This window comes from Colossoma macropomum, unplaced genomic scaffold (genome assembly GCF_904425465.1).
Source record: "Colossoma macropomum unplaced genomic scaffold, Colossoma_macropomum, whole genome shotgun sequence".
NCBI classification, from domain to species: domain Eukaryota; kingdom Metazoa; phylum Chordata; class Actinopteri; order Characiformes; family Serrasalmidae; genus Colossoma; species Colossoma macropomum.
In genome coordinates, this window is record NW_023494794.1 from 16,652,994 (window position 1) to 16,668,172 (window position 15,179).

A 15,179-nucleotide genomic window follows, 5' to 3' on the forward strand; every position below is an offset into this window, starting at 1 on the left:
GAATGTGCCAGACTAGTGGTGCCGTTGTTTTCTTCTCTGCTTTGGTTTAAATGGGGCTGATTTCAGATCAGCACAAAAGGACAGCATGTTCCCAGTGTTTCTATACAGCAGAGAGATGGATAGAGAGAAAGAAAAGGCAAAACAAGATTGAAGGGATGAGTACAAGAGGGAAACAGCAGGAGAAGAAGATAAAAAAGAGAGAACAGTGGAGATATGAGAAGCCAAAGCATTATAAAACATTAGTCGAGGAGAGGCTGATCCCCGATTGAGAGGAAGAATGTATTTCTATGGTAACCAGAGGGAGTTTCCTCCTCAACCCTTTCCCTCTCTCTTCTCTGCATGTGTTCTAGCGCCATCACTCTTTCTTTCACTGTTTTCCTCCCCCCTCTCCCTCTGCCTCTCTCGCACATCACACATTGCCCTAATGCAGAAATACAGGACTGTGTTTGCCTTGACCAGCTCTGTGTTCTTTTTTGCATTTGCATTGAAAACACAAGGTGACTGTCTTCAGAACAAAAGATATAGAGCTCTAAAGCAGGACGATACAAGAATAGAACATCATGATGTTTGAAGACGTGTAAAGTTGCAAAAAGCGCTATGCAAATACATTTGAATGTATATATTTTTTTTAAAAGGTTAATATTAGTAACTCTTTTTTTAATATAGTATTTGTCAAAAAAAAAACAGTTTGAAATGGAAAAGGAGGAGGGGCTCCTAAGTAGGGATGCGCATGGAAACTCAGATCATCAGACAGAAAATATACAGGCAAGTAACAGAAAGCAACTTTGTGTTCTCTTATATTTTTGAGTAAGTAGCTTCTACTTTACTACTCAGAAAAACGAGTGCCTGAACTTGAGCACAGTGTTAAGGATGAGGATGAGAGAGCACGGCTGTATTTCTTACTGGGTTAACTACTCTAGCTAATGTTGGTCAAGTCCAGAAACAATGGAATGATATTTATGTGACAAATAACGACACATCGTCCACTGAGGAGAAAAAATACATTGCGTAGAAGACAGCGAGTCCTCATCAGCATCCATGACACTGGTTAGCCCTGTTAGCTCATTTGCTAGCTCATCTGAAGAGGCAGCGTCCGTTACTCGTCCAACACAAAATGTCCCTCGGCTGTTAATGAATAATTAAACACGTGCCTCTGCAGGCTGCTGTTTTTTTTGTGCAACACCAGTCCTGTCACCTAAAAAGGTAAGCCTACAGCCCTACATTACCTTTGACCAAAGTCCATTTTTGTCTGTGCTGTTGTTTTTTCTTTCCCTGTGGTGAACTGGATGTCTGTTCATGAGCTCAAAATTAGTTGGAATGCACGTCTCTACTATCTATCTGAGTGGTGCAACTGCCTAAGCGTTGTCACTATTGCTGGGAGATTGCTAGTTTGATGCCAGTGCCATTTGTAGCCAAGAGAGTAATTGGCCTCGCTCTTTTTGAGTGGGTAAGATGGCCCTCCCTCTCCCACTATCACATTGCTATGCTAGCCAATGCAGGCGTCTGTTAGCTGGTGTAACAGCATTCCCAGTTAGCATTCTCCAAGAGTGTTGGAGAGTTTTGCATTCTCAATTTTTTTGTAATAAAGGAACAGGAGAAAAAAATCTAAATATAAGATAATGGCATAATGACTACTTTTTAGTATACAGTTACTATGCACTGGTTGTTTTTATAATTGGCTGAAATCCGTCTCTTTTATGATTGTGTTTGTTTCTGATGATAGAAAAGCATATTGTGATGTAAATTGCCTCAATAACGATTCATGTCAGATTGACCACCCCTACAGAACTCTCTACCTCTGATTCATAATCCATCTATGTCTCTTGCTCCTCCCCCTCTTTTTCTGCTGTGGTTTTATATGAGATTTGTTCTTGCGTTGTCCATAAAACACAGAGTGGTTTTAATGAGGGCAGTCTACCACGTAAAGGGCTAATGAGGACCCCTTGCTGTTGGAGCGAAAGCTCACATCCTTGCCACCTTGTGTGTCTGCGCGTGTGTGTTTGTGCTCCTTTATCTGCTGAGCTTTAATACCTTCCACCATTCACATACCCATGTCTCTTTTCAGCAACACACCCACAGATTTTCATTCATCTCAGCCTCTGCTGCGCTACCGTCACTCACTCTAATAGAGAAATCGGCTCTGATCTAGGAAATAGAACCCATCCAGACAGGCAAAAAAACACACAGATCTGGATTCAGTGGGGCAACCAAACGCTTCCCACACTAGCGGATTTGCAGTCAGCTCAGTGTCGTGACTGCCGTGCAAACGTATATGCTGAACCCCTAGCATCCCCTCCCTCTGTCCCTCGTGCTCCGGAACGTGCACTAGCTCCTTTCTGCTTAACCACCGTCAGAGTGTTTTATTGCGCTCCGCATCAAGTCAATGGCTCACGTGCTCCTTGGTTAGAGATGTGCATTCTGATTTTAATTAGAGGTGGGCGTTGCAGGATGCTCTGTGATTCTCTGTTATGCCCACCCCTAATTAAAATGATAACGCACATCCCTAAATCAGACACACGTGCACCAGACTCTTAAAGATGCAGTCTTAAAAATAAATGTTCCCAAATGGTTCTTATCTTGGACATACGAATCGAGGAAAAATCTTTAGTGGATTTAGAACCTATACATTATGTGGAGGTTCTTTAAACTTTAAAGCCCCAGGAAACATAGTGTAAACTATTAAAAATGTTTGTATCATGCTAAAATTGAATGATATGCATCCAGCAAAGTTTGAATAATAAAAAAGATAGAAACGTAATAAAATATTAAAAATCTCTTATGAGACCTTTCTGATAACTGTGCTGAGTATCGACAACTAGAGAGCAAGATAGATAAAAAGCCTGATTAGGCTTCAAATAGTTGCATGCGATGATAAAAAAAGAAAAATTGCTAAGTGCAGTTATAACCATTAATTGTTTAGGCAATTAATCATTAGCTAAAATTTCATGATTGTGACAGTTGTGAGAAACCAAACAGTGCCCAGGCTTCGAAAAGTACCGGTGGCCCTCGCTTTTCCTTGTGATCTGCGAGTTTTTTACTCCACAACTTAGCTAACATTTGTTCACCCTGCTCCCTTGAGGACTTATAAAGTAGTGATACTCGTGGAAAGAAATCAGTTTTGAGTGCCTGTGCGTTTCATAAAAATATAATATAATAAGAGGACAAGAACTATTGCAATAAATTGTATCATTTTTGTCCTCCCTAATTAATTATTAATTAATTAATTAATATTTAAATATCTGTAATAGTTAATATGAACGGATATTTAGTTAACCGCAGGGAAGAAAAAAATTGCATGCATGCATAGCAAAAGCTTTATATTGACAGCAAAAGCTTGAATTCAGGTCACTTGCTGTTGTTGCTTATAAAGTATGGTAAACACGTTCGTAATGTAGACAATTAAATTATTAAAACATGAAATCAGCATTTTTAATGGCCTGCACAAATTCTCCTGGGCTTCATGTAATGCAACAAAGCTAATACGAGAGTACTGAATCCAGTACTTAAAACAGTGGCTTGGCCAAAATTCAGGTTTACACTGTTTCTGCCGTACCTAAGATGTAGACGATCAGCCAAGACATATTTGACCCCGTTTATAGCTCAAATGTGTCTCCGGTTAGTCAGATTACTGTATAGTGTGTAATATGCCAATCAGCTTATATACAACATCCAGTTGCCTGTGTTGTTCCTAATTTTTCCTATTCTGTTCAGAAGATGGTTGCAATTTTGCATGGCATTCTTCATTTCCACGACTGTTTAACCACCTGTATTAGTGTGGTTGTTGTCTATGGGCTGATTTGCATATTACGCACTACTTAGCAATTGGTCTGACTAACCATTTGACACATTTGATTACCAGGTTTAAACGCATGTGGTTATAATCTTATCAGGTTACCATCCAGATATATTTCACATGAAATGACCAGGTGTAAATGGGGTCTTCGGTGTCCGAGGTTTGCTTCTTTAGCTTGGTTCTATAGTTGTGAGGCTAAAGTAGCTAACCGCTAATGTGTTATTTATGAATTGATAATAGTATGTCATAAACCATCACCATAAGCAAGTCTGTTTGAGATTACTCAACATGGTTTTAGGCACGCAGTTGGCACAATGCTAACCTGGTGGATATTAGTTTCCATTACCTGTTAGCTACGCTAGCTTCGTAGCTCTAGTGCCAAACTAAAGAAACAGTCTTCAGATGGCAAGCATTTCTTGGCTGGTCGACTCCACGTCTGTTGAGTCGTGATGTCTGCGTAAGGGCAGAGGTGTTATCTCTCTACTCACGTACAGGACACGATCAATACGACAGGAAAGTTTTGATTTATCCAGCATTGCACGCTCTCACAATGATTAGAAAACTAACAAAACGTGAGGTGAAGATGTGATTACTGGCCTCTGCTGAAACTGGAAGGACATACACCAGCAACACGATCAGAGCCTGTGTGAAAAATTCAGTTTTATCCTCACCTCCAAATCTCTCAAAGTGATAGTGGTATAAATTTTACATGCACTCTCTCTCTCTTTGTGTCTCTCTCTCGGGTGCCCTCTCTCTCTTTCTTATGCGCACTCTCTCTCTGTCTCTTTTTGTCACTCTTTCTTCTCTCTCTTACGCTTGTTTGCTCTTTCTTTCTTTCTCTTTCTTTCCCTCACATCAGTATTTCACTCTCTCTCTCCTCTCTCTTTTTGGTTTTCTCTTTGTCTCTTTCTCTCTCTCTCTCTCTCTTCTTAGCTCGACAGACTCACTATCTCTCTTTCGCTTTTCCCTTATCCTTTTCCTTCCTTCCTCACTTATTTCCTTCCTTCCTTCCTTCCTTTCTCTCTCCTTCTGTTTGATCTCTCTCATTTTTCCAACACTCTCTCTCTCTCTCTCTCTCTCTCTCTCTCTCTCTCTCTCTCTCTCTCTCTCTCTCTCTTTCTCTTTCTCTCTCTCTCTCTCTCTCTCTCTCTCTCTCTCTCTGCCCCCGCTTCTTCTCCCCATTTCCTCTCCCTCCTTAACCAGTCTTGGTGTAAAAATAGATTCCCAGTGTGAACGCTGGAATGAATGAATTTTAATCCTCAGCTTTTCTCCTTCATATTATGGTGCAGAAATGTACAGCTCTGGCAGAGAATCAGCCTCGGGAAGCAAGATCGCACTCGGTGTTAATTGCCAATTATAAACCCCACAAAATGCTGAATTAATGTAAGGCTACGGCATTGTTCATCATCCTGAAATCGTTCCTCATCGCAGTGTTTTGACATTAACTGGAGTCATACGCTGACTCTTGGCTTTGCGGTGCTCTGGTCAGGGTTGGTTTCCTTTCTGCTCTGTAAGGGCTCTAATTGGTGTAGCTCTTTGGCGAAGATACTGGTGTTTGGCGTAGGGTTCACAGCGTAATGGTCATTTTAGTATTGGAGGGTTCCTCTTTGCGCTGTGATTCACTCTTTAATGACCTGTGTGTGTGTATATCTTCGGCACTGTAATAACTGCCATTGGTGGAGACTGCATTGTTTGGGAAAACATTGCCTAGGTTTGCAGTTTGAACCCTAATCTGCATTAAAATCGACATAATGGTAGGGTAAACAAATCGAATGCAAAGTGTGTTCCCTGAGCTCAACTTAAAAATAGAATACACTGTGACTCATTGGTTTGTTTCTTTCAGTGGAGTGTATTGGCTCTTGTTAGCAACCATTCTTACCCCACTGAAAGTGTGAGACATGCAGACCAAATCCATGACCAATACTGTCCACCATTTTTTACCCTTAAATTTTAATAAGAGTGCCTTGAATATAATACAGTGAAAAGATACAGTCATGAGTTTTTTTTCATTTGAAAAATCATGTTGTTGGTTGTGTATTTTTTCTGTAGGATAGTAGTGTTTAAAAGCATCGTACGTTTGCGCAGTGCTGCAAACTAGGAGAGAGGTGCTGGTTAACATTAGTTTATCTAGCATAATAACAACTCTGCTCACCACAGAACAGCAGAACAGGTTTGATTCTGGCTAACTAAAGCACCAACACAAGTTTAGAGGGTAATGATTCAAATCTAAGGGAGTAAATTTGAACAACTGCCATTGAAGAAACAGAAAGGTGAAATTAAACCTCTTCTGTGCTTGGATCTGTTAGCTTAGTGAAAAGGCTATAAACCCAACCAGTGACACACATCATAGAACAGGTTTAATTCTAGATAACTGGTCCTCTGCTGAAACAAGAGCTGATGATGATAAAAAACTAAGGTCTTAGAGAGTAAAGGTGGAGTGACTGGTGCGGTAGAGATAGAAAGCCGAACTCAAACATGTTCTGCGATTTTGGGGACTGTAGTGTTTTGGCTAAGCTAACAAGAGCTCAGTTAACTAGTTAAAACAGTACATCACAGGCTTGGTTCCAGCCAACTGATGCTGAAATGACTCCCGTTTAGAAGATATAGACCGCATAGTCTAATGACTTTAGAGTGAAAGCTGAAATTGAATGTGCCCCGTGTAGCTCTTGCTGTTGCGGAGCCGCTGTCATACTTAGTTTTTCCAAGGTTTTTCCTGGCTCTGACTTGTACCTTTTTCTATTAGTTCCACCTATTGGTTAGCTTCCACACCACTAATCATTGAATGTGATAGAAAGTGTTTATTTGGCTGTGCAGACGTGGAATGGAAATTTGACTCATCATGATTTTGAAATACTGTCATCATTTTTAAATACCATGGTATTAGAGCTGGGCGATATGGCCAAAAACGTTATCACGATAAACAAAATTCATATCGTTCGATATCGATACATATCGCGATAAATGTCAAATCATGATTTCTTTCACATTTGAAGGGTGATTTTGCTCCTGGGTGTTTAATTGTGGTTTTAAACTATCACTTATGGTCCGATCATGACAAACACTCGGCAAACAGTGGAACATTTCACTAATCTGTCATGGTAGAGTGGGAGAAAGTTTCTGAGCTGTTTTTATCAGCTTGAAAAGCACAGCTGCAATTTTTGTAAAAGTCATGATTTGAGAAAGAAAACAGATTATTTTTAGCTGTCTGGTGACGAGCGCTCGGCTACCCCGTTACAAATGCTAAACAAGTGGCCAACAACAGCGCTAAACTCTTTAGTTTCTCAACAACGTCAACTCGGTTCGGTAGGTCACTGCTGTCACTCCTAACGCTACCACATCCATGTCAGAGCATATCACAGTATTCAGACACCAGCTAGCGACGACTGGATTTCTCTATGTTATCGTAGTAGTTTAAGGGGTGAACCGCAGTATATCTGACGTTTGCTGTGTAAAAGCATTATCTGCAGTGTGAATCTCTCACACCAGTCACAGAGTCCTCCTTTTAAGTATGTTTAAACTGAAAGCGGTGATTTTGTGTCGTGTTTGATCTACCGTATCATCAATTCACCGTGTTGTGCCGGAGCGCTGCTTCAAGTTAGCCAGCAGCTAAAAACAGCTAGCCTGGAAAGATAGCGCTCTCCCGCTCTCCAATGCCTCACAGCTTCCTCAGTTTACTTTCAAACATGAACCCACTTCCTTCTTTCACTTTCGTTGTTTGAAAATGCACTAATACTAAAATATGACGGTTTGGCGCTGTAACACGGCGCTGTAGACGTGGACAGTACAGTTACACCACTGACCTCGTCACTCACACTCGGTCACAGGAGAACAGATCGCCGGTCGCTCCACTCAAACAGGGACTGTATAACTCCACGTTTCAGCCGTTGCTAAAGTATATTTGGTGACCCTTTTTTTACTCGTGGCCCCCTCCCTCTCTAATCAAGTCGAAAAATTCGGAAGTGCACCTTCTCCTAGCGACAGCAGAGTAGTGTCGCTTTCCTTGCAGTAGAAAACGTCACCAGGGCTTTCGCTAAAACGTGGAAGTGTGAGAATGGTGTATTATATCGAAAAATTTATCGAACCTGTCTTATCGCTCTATCGAGGAAAAGTTATATCGCGATACTTATCGTTTTATCGCCCAGTCCTACATGGTATACCGTATTACTGTTATACCACCCAACCGAAGCTCTCAACTGATAACAGAAACAGCTGGAGCTCAAATAAACAGACATTGCTCATTGCTGCTCTCTAAAGGTGTTATAGTACAACTTTGGTTGCTTTCCTGAGACCCATGAAGTCTCAGTACATACTTTTCTGCTTTCTGTTATTTACATGTATTTCCCTCAACCCAACAGATGAAAACGCACCCAATTCACACCCTGTTTGTTGCAATGTAAACCTATGACTGTGAAAACTAACAACTGTGAAACATAATTGGAGTCAATTTAAGTACTTATGATCATCTCAAATAATTGTGATTAGGTGAATATGTAATAATTTTGACAGGCCTATAGTGCAGTAATGATAACTTTGCTTTGAATGTTAAACATTGTGTAAACATCTGAATACAGGCAGATGCCTTTTTTATACGTCATCACTGTCATTCAAAAAAATCTTAATTTTGTCGTTTTTTACTTTTTTGTGTAACTTGAGAGCTCCAGTTGTTTTTTGCCTTGTGTTAGCATTTCATGATGAGCAAACCAACAGAAATCGTCAAAAATTGCTTGGAAAAAAAGCTTATCATTTTTGAGATGCAAGGTTTCTTCCGACAGCAAAAATATTGCATGATACATTGGAATTACAACATGTAACAATATGACAATATAGTATTTTGTCTATATAATTCAGCCCAATAACGCACAGCCAGGGCTTGATGGTGACCTGGCTGCTGCTCTGCAGTCGTATGGGACAATGCTATGGATTATTTTTGTGCTCTGGATTGGAATGGCTGTTTAATCAGAGTATGGCATGTTTTTTCTTTGAGCCTGCTGTAGTTGTTTTTGCAGGAAGTGTGTTCTTGTGTTTGTTTGCAGCCGGTCTGATAGTGTACTTTTTATTTAGCTGCAAGTACAAACACCTCCATGAATGTGATGTGTCTGCAGTGTGCGTCATGTCTGCAAAAGAGGGTGTCTGCAGGAGAGTGCGTGTGTGTGTGTGTGGGAAGCCCTTCTGCCTGATATAGATCGAAGGAACAATAGTGGGCAGAGATGTGTATTCAGCAGGAAGTATTTCTGAAGCTGTGATTCATAGCTGGAGCGTGTTAAAGATACCTCTGCAGTCTCTGCCTCTTGGATTCCCATTCATTCACTCATTGGTTTCTGATTTTAAACCTTGGCCTGTTTGGTGAATGAATAGACTTAGACCTAGAAGTATTCATTTGTGCATAATTCCGTTGTTCAGATGTAAACAAAGTAATTTGGAAAGGTTTGATATGAAGTTCTGCATTGTAGAGAAACTTATAAATTCAAATTTCTGTACAGTGGTGGTGATATAAAAACTCATGAGACTGGTTTCTATGTAATGTTTACAATTATAAAATAGTAAAAAATAACCTACCAATGCATGTACGTCTCCGCCATGTATGGATTATATTAAATGGCTTTTTGGCCAAAACCTTATTTTAAAAACTATCAGAAATTAATGTCTTAGGAATCCAGCCGTGTATTCATAAGCATTTCATTTTCTAACTTTTAGAGGCATTAAATGCTTTAGTCTGGTTCCTGTCATCACCAATGTCTTTCACTTTTGAGGAGTTTGGTGACATCTTAACAAGTTAAATTTGAAAATCTGGAGGAGTCTCATGTGAAAAGTTTGGGGGGCATGGGGAGGTTTTTTGCAATAGTTTTCAATTATTGCTTTAGAAATTTGAATATCAAACCACTGAATTTCCAACCTCTGACTAAGACAAACTTAAAGAAAAATGTCCTACCAACTGGAAATGTGGAGTATTAGACATCACATCAACATGGCTGCTCAGACCATCAGCATTGACAAAGTACCACTTCTGTTCTTTTAAAGTACTCCATTTGCGTTAGATGAATCAATATACAGACACGTTGTCATTAAATATGACATTGATCATAAAGTTTGCAGGTTTGAGAAGGTAAATACAACATTTGCATTAAAGTTATCATTCATATCACTATCACTTGGTGCTAATAATACTCACTTTCATGGAGGTGTCCATGTTTTTTCCTCACTTTGTAGCTTTAACACACAGAGGTCAAAAAGAAAATTCCAAGCTGTTACTTCTCACTTTCGATTTAAATCTAACACAGCACTACACCTAGAAGTGTTCATTCATACTATTCTGAAGCATGTTAAAGATACCTTTACAGGCTCTGCCTTTTTGTTGCCCATTCATTCACCCATTAATTGGTTTCTGATTTTAAACCTCAACTTGTTTGATGTATGAATAAGCCTAGACCTAGAAGGATTGATGCATGCTGTTCTAACAATACCCATGAATTATTCATTTCTTTTCTAAATTTAGACTCAATCACTGATTCACTGGATTATCATTCTAAACTTTCTGATTCTATAGCTGTTTTCACACCCAGTCTGTTTGCTAAACACCAAACCAGAATTTAGGTTTTGTGACATAGTACCTTTTTTGTTTGGTATGGTTGGTTTCATACTGCAGCTGCTAAAGTACAACAAATTATACACGTGAGTGTTGGTTTATTGGTCAGAAATGGATTTGGAGGGATACTAGTGCTCCATCACTCAAATTACCCACCATCTGATACAAAAAAACCTCCTACTTTACTCTTAACCTCTATATATTAAACCTTACTTGACATCTGCTTTTTTATGATTTACAATTTGAACGTAACCAATCAGGTTGCTGATGCGATATGTTCTGTGATCCTTGTGTCCACATAAAACTCATTGCCTCGCTATTATTTCATCTCTTGTCTGCCATTATTAGCAGCTTGTGCTGCAAGAACAGTATCAGCGTCTGTCATGAGTCAGACAGTAAAACAGGCAGACAACAACAACACGTTCCCACCAGGGTTCATTTGGAAACAAAACGAGAACTGTGATTTTGGCAGACCACAGTTTATTTGTTTAGATCACATCCGAGTATGAGTGGAGTGTTCACACCTATCAAAATGGACTGAGCTAAAGAAAAGCTTCAGTAGGTTTAGACCAAACAAGGTAGGTGTGAAAGTACCCTAAATTAAATGGACCCTTACTCTGTTAGTATTGTGCTATACACGAGGAAACCACTTAGTTTACTAAGCAGCAGTAAAAACACATCGGTCAGTAAGTGAATTCATACACTTTCTCAGTCATCAACCTATGTGAGTATTCAACAGTTCCATAAACAAACCATTGTTAGTTGCTTAAATGAGGCTGAAGTTGGCTTCTTATTTGTAGCCGTAGACATGGGCAGAACTCTGTTTCTTGAAAAGTGTGAGGGGTGAGAACTGGGCAAGCAAACAGTACAAAACTTGTTTGGGCTACACATGTAATTCTTGGTCCATGATTGCAGTAACCTGCAACAATCAACATTCCGTGTTTTCGCTATATGACAAGCAACAGGCAGTAAACTTGTTTTTTGTTTTGTGTTGTACTGTGCTTCTGTTTTCTACAGCAGTGTTTCACCAGTGTGTTGAGAGAGTGTGATAAGTTTCATTACCTACCACTGTTAAAGTGAGCTAACGTTCCTCTGTCTGTTGCTTAGTAACAAGAAGACTCTCAATGCATTTCGGTACACATTCAACTGATGTACTGATCTACAGTGTTCACTAGAAATGCTTTGATGAAAATTGCAGTGCCCTTAATCACTCAAGAATTACATTTTTACAACGAGAAAAATCAGCAACATACGTAATAGTGGCCTAAGAAGTAGATTTCATGTTGGTTATAACCCAAATGTTACTCGTTCATTAGATTCTCATTTTAAACCTATTCATTTATTCATTCACCCCTTCACTGGATTCTTATTGGAAAGCTAGTGTTACTCATTCGCCTGTTGAGATATTCAGCCTAGTTTCGTCATACCCAGTTCTTACCTCTAAATGGTCTCTCCTATCACAAAACACGATGTTACCTGGTAGGGTGAAGGCTAGCGCTTGCTTTCTCTGTGAAATGTGAAGGGTGACCGCTAACTAGAGGTGTTATGGTTTTCATGGTATGATGACTTAGTCTAAATATCACAAGATGGTGGTGAAATTTATTGTAAAATTATTATGAAATATAAACATTTTCACTTGCACATACACTTAAGTCAATGTATTACATTGGCTTGATTTTTGAACATTAGTTTGAAAAAATTTATTTATTGAACAGAACTTTTTTATCAAATCTGCACACTTGGTTATAGTTCTACAGTATGATCAGCCTAATTATATACAGCCGTGAAAATTAATGTTTTATTGATTTTTTTTTTTCTGCCTTTGGAACCCTCTACAAATAAATGTTACATTTATAAAGGCTAATCCTGATAGATCTGTTCCCCATTTCTACATTTTATAAATGTTCATGCATCAGCTTTGGCTGATATGTACATGAAAAATATTGGATATCAGCATCGGCCCACAATTCCAATATCTGTGCATCCTTACAATATGCACATGTCTTCAGGCAAGTTATTTATCTCTGTGCACACCCAGGTCTACAGTCGTACGCAAGAACTTTGTGGCCAAATTTCGTTCTTCAAGTGAAAATAAGAGAAAATAATCCTCTACAGGAAACACGCTTCTGCACATTTTAATGCGCAATTACTGTTTATTTGCTGAATTTAGTAAATTGGAGACCTAAGATGTGGTCTGTGCAAGAGTTATGGCACATTTTATATGTTATGTTTCTTTTTTTCCCAATATGTTAAACTTAGCAAGTAAATGCAAACTGATGTAGCCGACAAACAATGTAATTTTACTGTGGGTGTTCAAACTTTTGCATGCAAATGTAAGTCATAGTACTGTGACTACTGTCTTTAGGTTAAGCTATATAATTTCTTGATACATCTAATAATGTCCATTGCTGGTGTATTTTGCTCCCCCTCCCCATCATTAAAAAATATGAATAAACATTCTACTGTGCACCTGGAACTGATGACTAAGCCCCATTCTGACCCAGGCTCATGGGATTTTTCATGGTCCGTTTGGTGCACTTGTCATCGTAAATCCTCCCTTTTGCTGGGAGATGTCGGACATGCGTATGATTTTGGGAGCGGTGATTATTCCGGCTTACAAACAGAGGGCATCTGGTCTCATGGGATTCGTTGGAAGTTCTTCCTCTGCTCGCTTGTCCTTTCTTAGCAGCCAATTGATTTGCAACCCACGGGAGGCAGGGAGGGAGTTGCAGCAGTAGCGTTGATGCAGCGCTGAGGGAACGTTTGGGATGAGTCAGGCCTCCGTGTGTGTGAATAGAGCAGCAGATCTCGCCAGGACTTAGGCAAAATCGATAGTTGCTGTATTGATACACACTGTGGGGTTGCCTGCCTTTATACCTGCTGCTGACTCCTGCTGTTACTCAATGCTACTGCTGCCCACCATAAGCAACCCACACTTGAGAGCTCTTAGAGGTGTGTGTGTATGTGCTTGGGTTCTTTTTAGGTGAAGTACTACAGTGCTCTACAGTACCGTACGCCTATCTATCAGACGGCCGACTAAAGAAAGCTTCAAATATTATTCTTTTTAAAGGTGCTTTTGACAGTGTGCTCAGAAATATCTTTGAGTATTCAAAGCCTGTAAATGCTGTTTGGGCCAGCCCTGGCAAAATGCATGGCTAATGAAGGTCAGATTCCTGGTGTTGCGAGCTAGGTTAATTGTATGCCAAAAGTTTGGGCGCCCCGGTTTAGTAGTCTTACCCGCTTTTGCGTGAGCGTGTGTTCTAGTGTAAGTACGCTGCTGCAATATGGCTGCTGCTTATCATCAGTTTTTTGCTTTTTGGTTGTGTTGTTTGTGTGTATGTTTTGATGTTTCCTCACGGGCAGAGGAGTTTGCTGTCTTGTCCTGTGAGGTAGTGGCTGAGAGGGACGCCCCCCCCAGCTTTTTCAGGCTGGTTGCTATACTGCTACTATAAGGTTGCCTGGACCGGTTGAGTAGCTAAGAACAGTAGTAGTTGCAGTTTAGATCTTGAAGCCTAAATTTTGTCTTTATTGTTATCCATTTTAAGGTTTTTAGATGTATTAAATCCACATAATGATCTGTAGATTGAAATACAGAAGTGTACACATGGAAATATTGATTGCTGCCCCCAGCATAGAGGTTCCAGACTGGTAACTCCCTTGTACCACCCTTGTAGGTGGTGAGTGTCTGCAAGTGTTTATGATACCCTTTTATGTGTCTATGTGTATTCATAGAAAGCACAGGATCTAAAAAAAGGCCCATTCAGTTCATTACTTCCCTGACTCCACCGCCGCTTTGAAGCTCAAAGACTTGTTTGCATTCCCCTCCACCCACCCACCTATTGTCCTGCTATTTGGGGCTGCTGACTATGCTCTGCATCTAACTAACCATGAACACCTCTCTCTCTCCCTCAGCTCCTTTCGAAGTGCCTAGCCATGACCAAACACGCTGAAGGTTGATAATCAAATTGATTACAGTCTGTTCTGCCCAGTCTCCGTGGGCAGTGAGAGTTAGGAAAGTGAGACATTTCTCCAAAGGCAGAGCCGACTGAAGGACTTCTCTGGAGGAAAATAGGCAGAACCTCTAATCTCGTTAGAGCCAGAGGTGTCGCTTCGTAAACAGCCGAGCCACTTTAAGACCCACGCCAAAATACCCTGGGACTGTGTATGTGTGTGTCTGTGTTCAGCCACCCACACTCTAAACTGATGGGCTTTTCCGTTTTGCACTTCTTTAAGTGCTGCCAGCGTGTCTTTGATGCGAGGACAGGCTCGACAGCTTGTGCCTCCTTGTCCCCGAAGGGGCGCACCAGTTGGCATCATTTTGCCAGAGCGCGGACGTCGGCGGTCAAGCAGCCCCTGCAGTGCCCTCGCAGCCTGGCGTGGGCACAGCTACTGCACCAGCCAGACTGCCTCAGCCTCGTTTTCACCATTAGCGGACATATTCCGCTTTCTGACCTTATAACCTGACGCCAGTTGGACTGCGCTCTGTTCTGAACCTGCCAGACGGTAGCCATCTAAGGCAGACACAGCCTACTCAAGTAAAGCATTATGAATGCTCCTTGTTCGTTGCTGCCTGTTAGGCTTGGGTGTTTTGATATTATCGTCACAATCTCAATGGACCAGTGATATAATTTCGGCCTTCAGTTGGTGTTTGGCAACATGCTACCAAAAAAAAAAAGAGTACACCTTAAACGTAGACCATTTGCATAACTGCGGAATGATAGACCGCACAACTAAATACATAGACAAAACATATCTTTTTATTAGGCTACGTTTACACAGCAGGTAAAAGTGGCCCAAATCCGA

At 40.5% G+C, this 15,179-nt stretch overlaps 1 protein-coding gene across 1 annotated transcript in view; it reads left to right on the forward strand.

The window, feature by feature from the left end:
- cita (citron rho-interacting serine/threonine kinase a) overlaps positions 1-15,179 on the forward strand; it is a 155,375-nt gene that overhangs the window by 24,926 nt on the left and 115,270 nt on the right. The gene's annotated exons all lie outside the window — the stretch shown is intronic.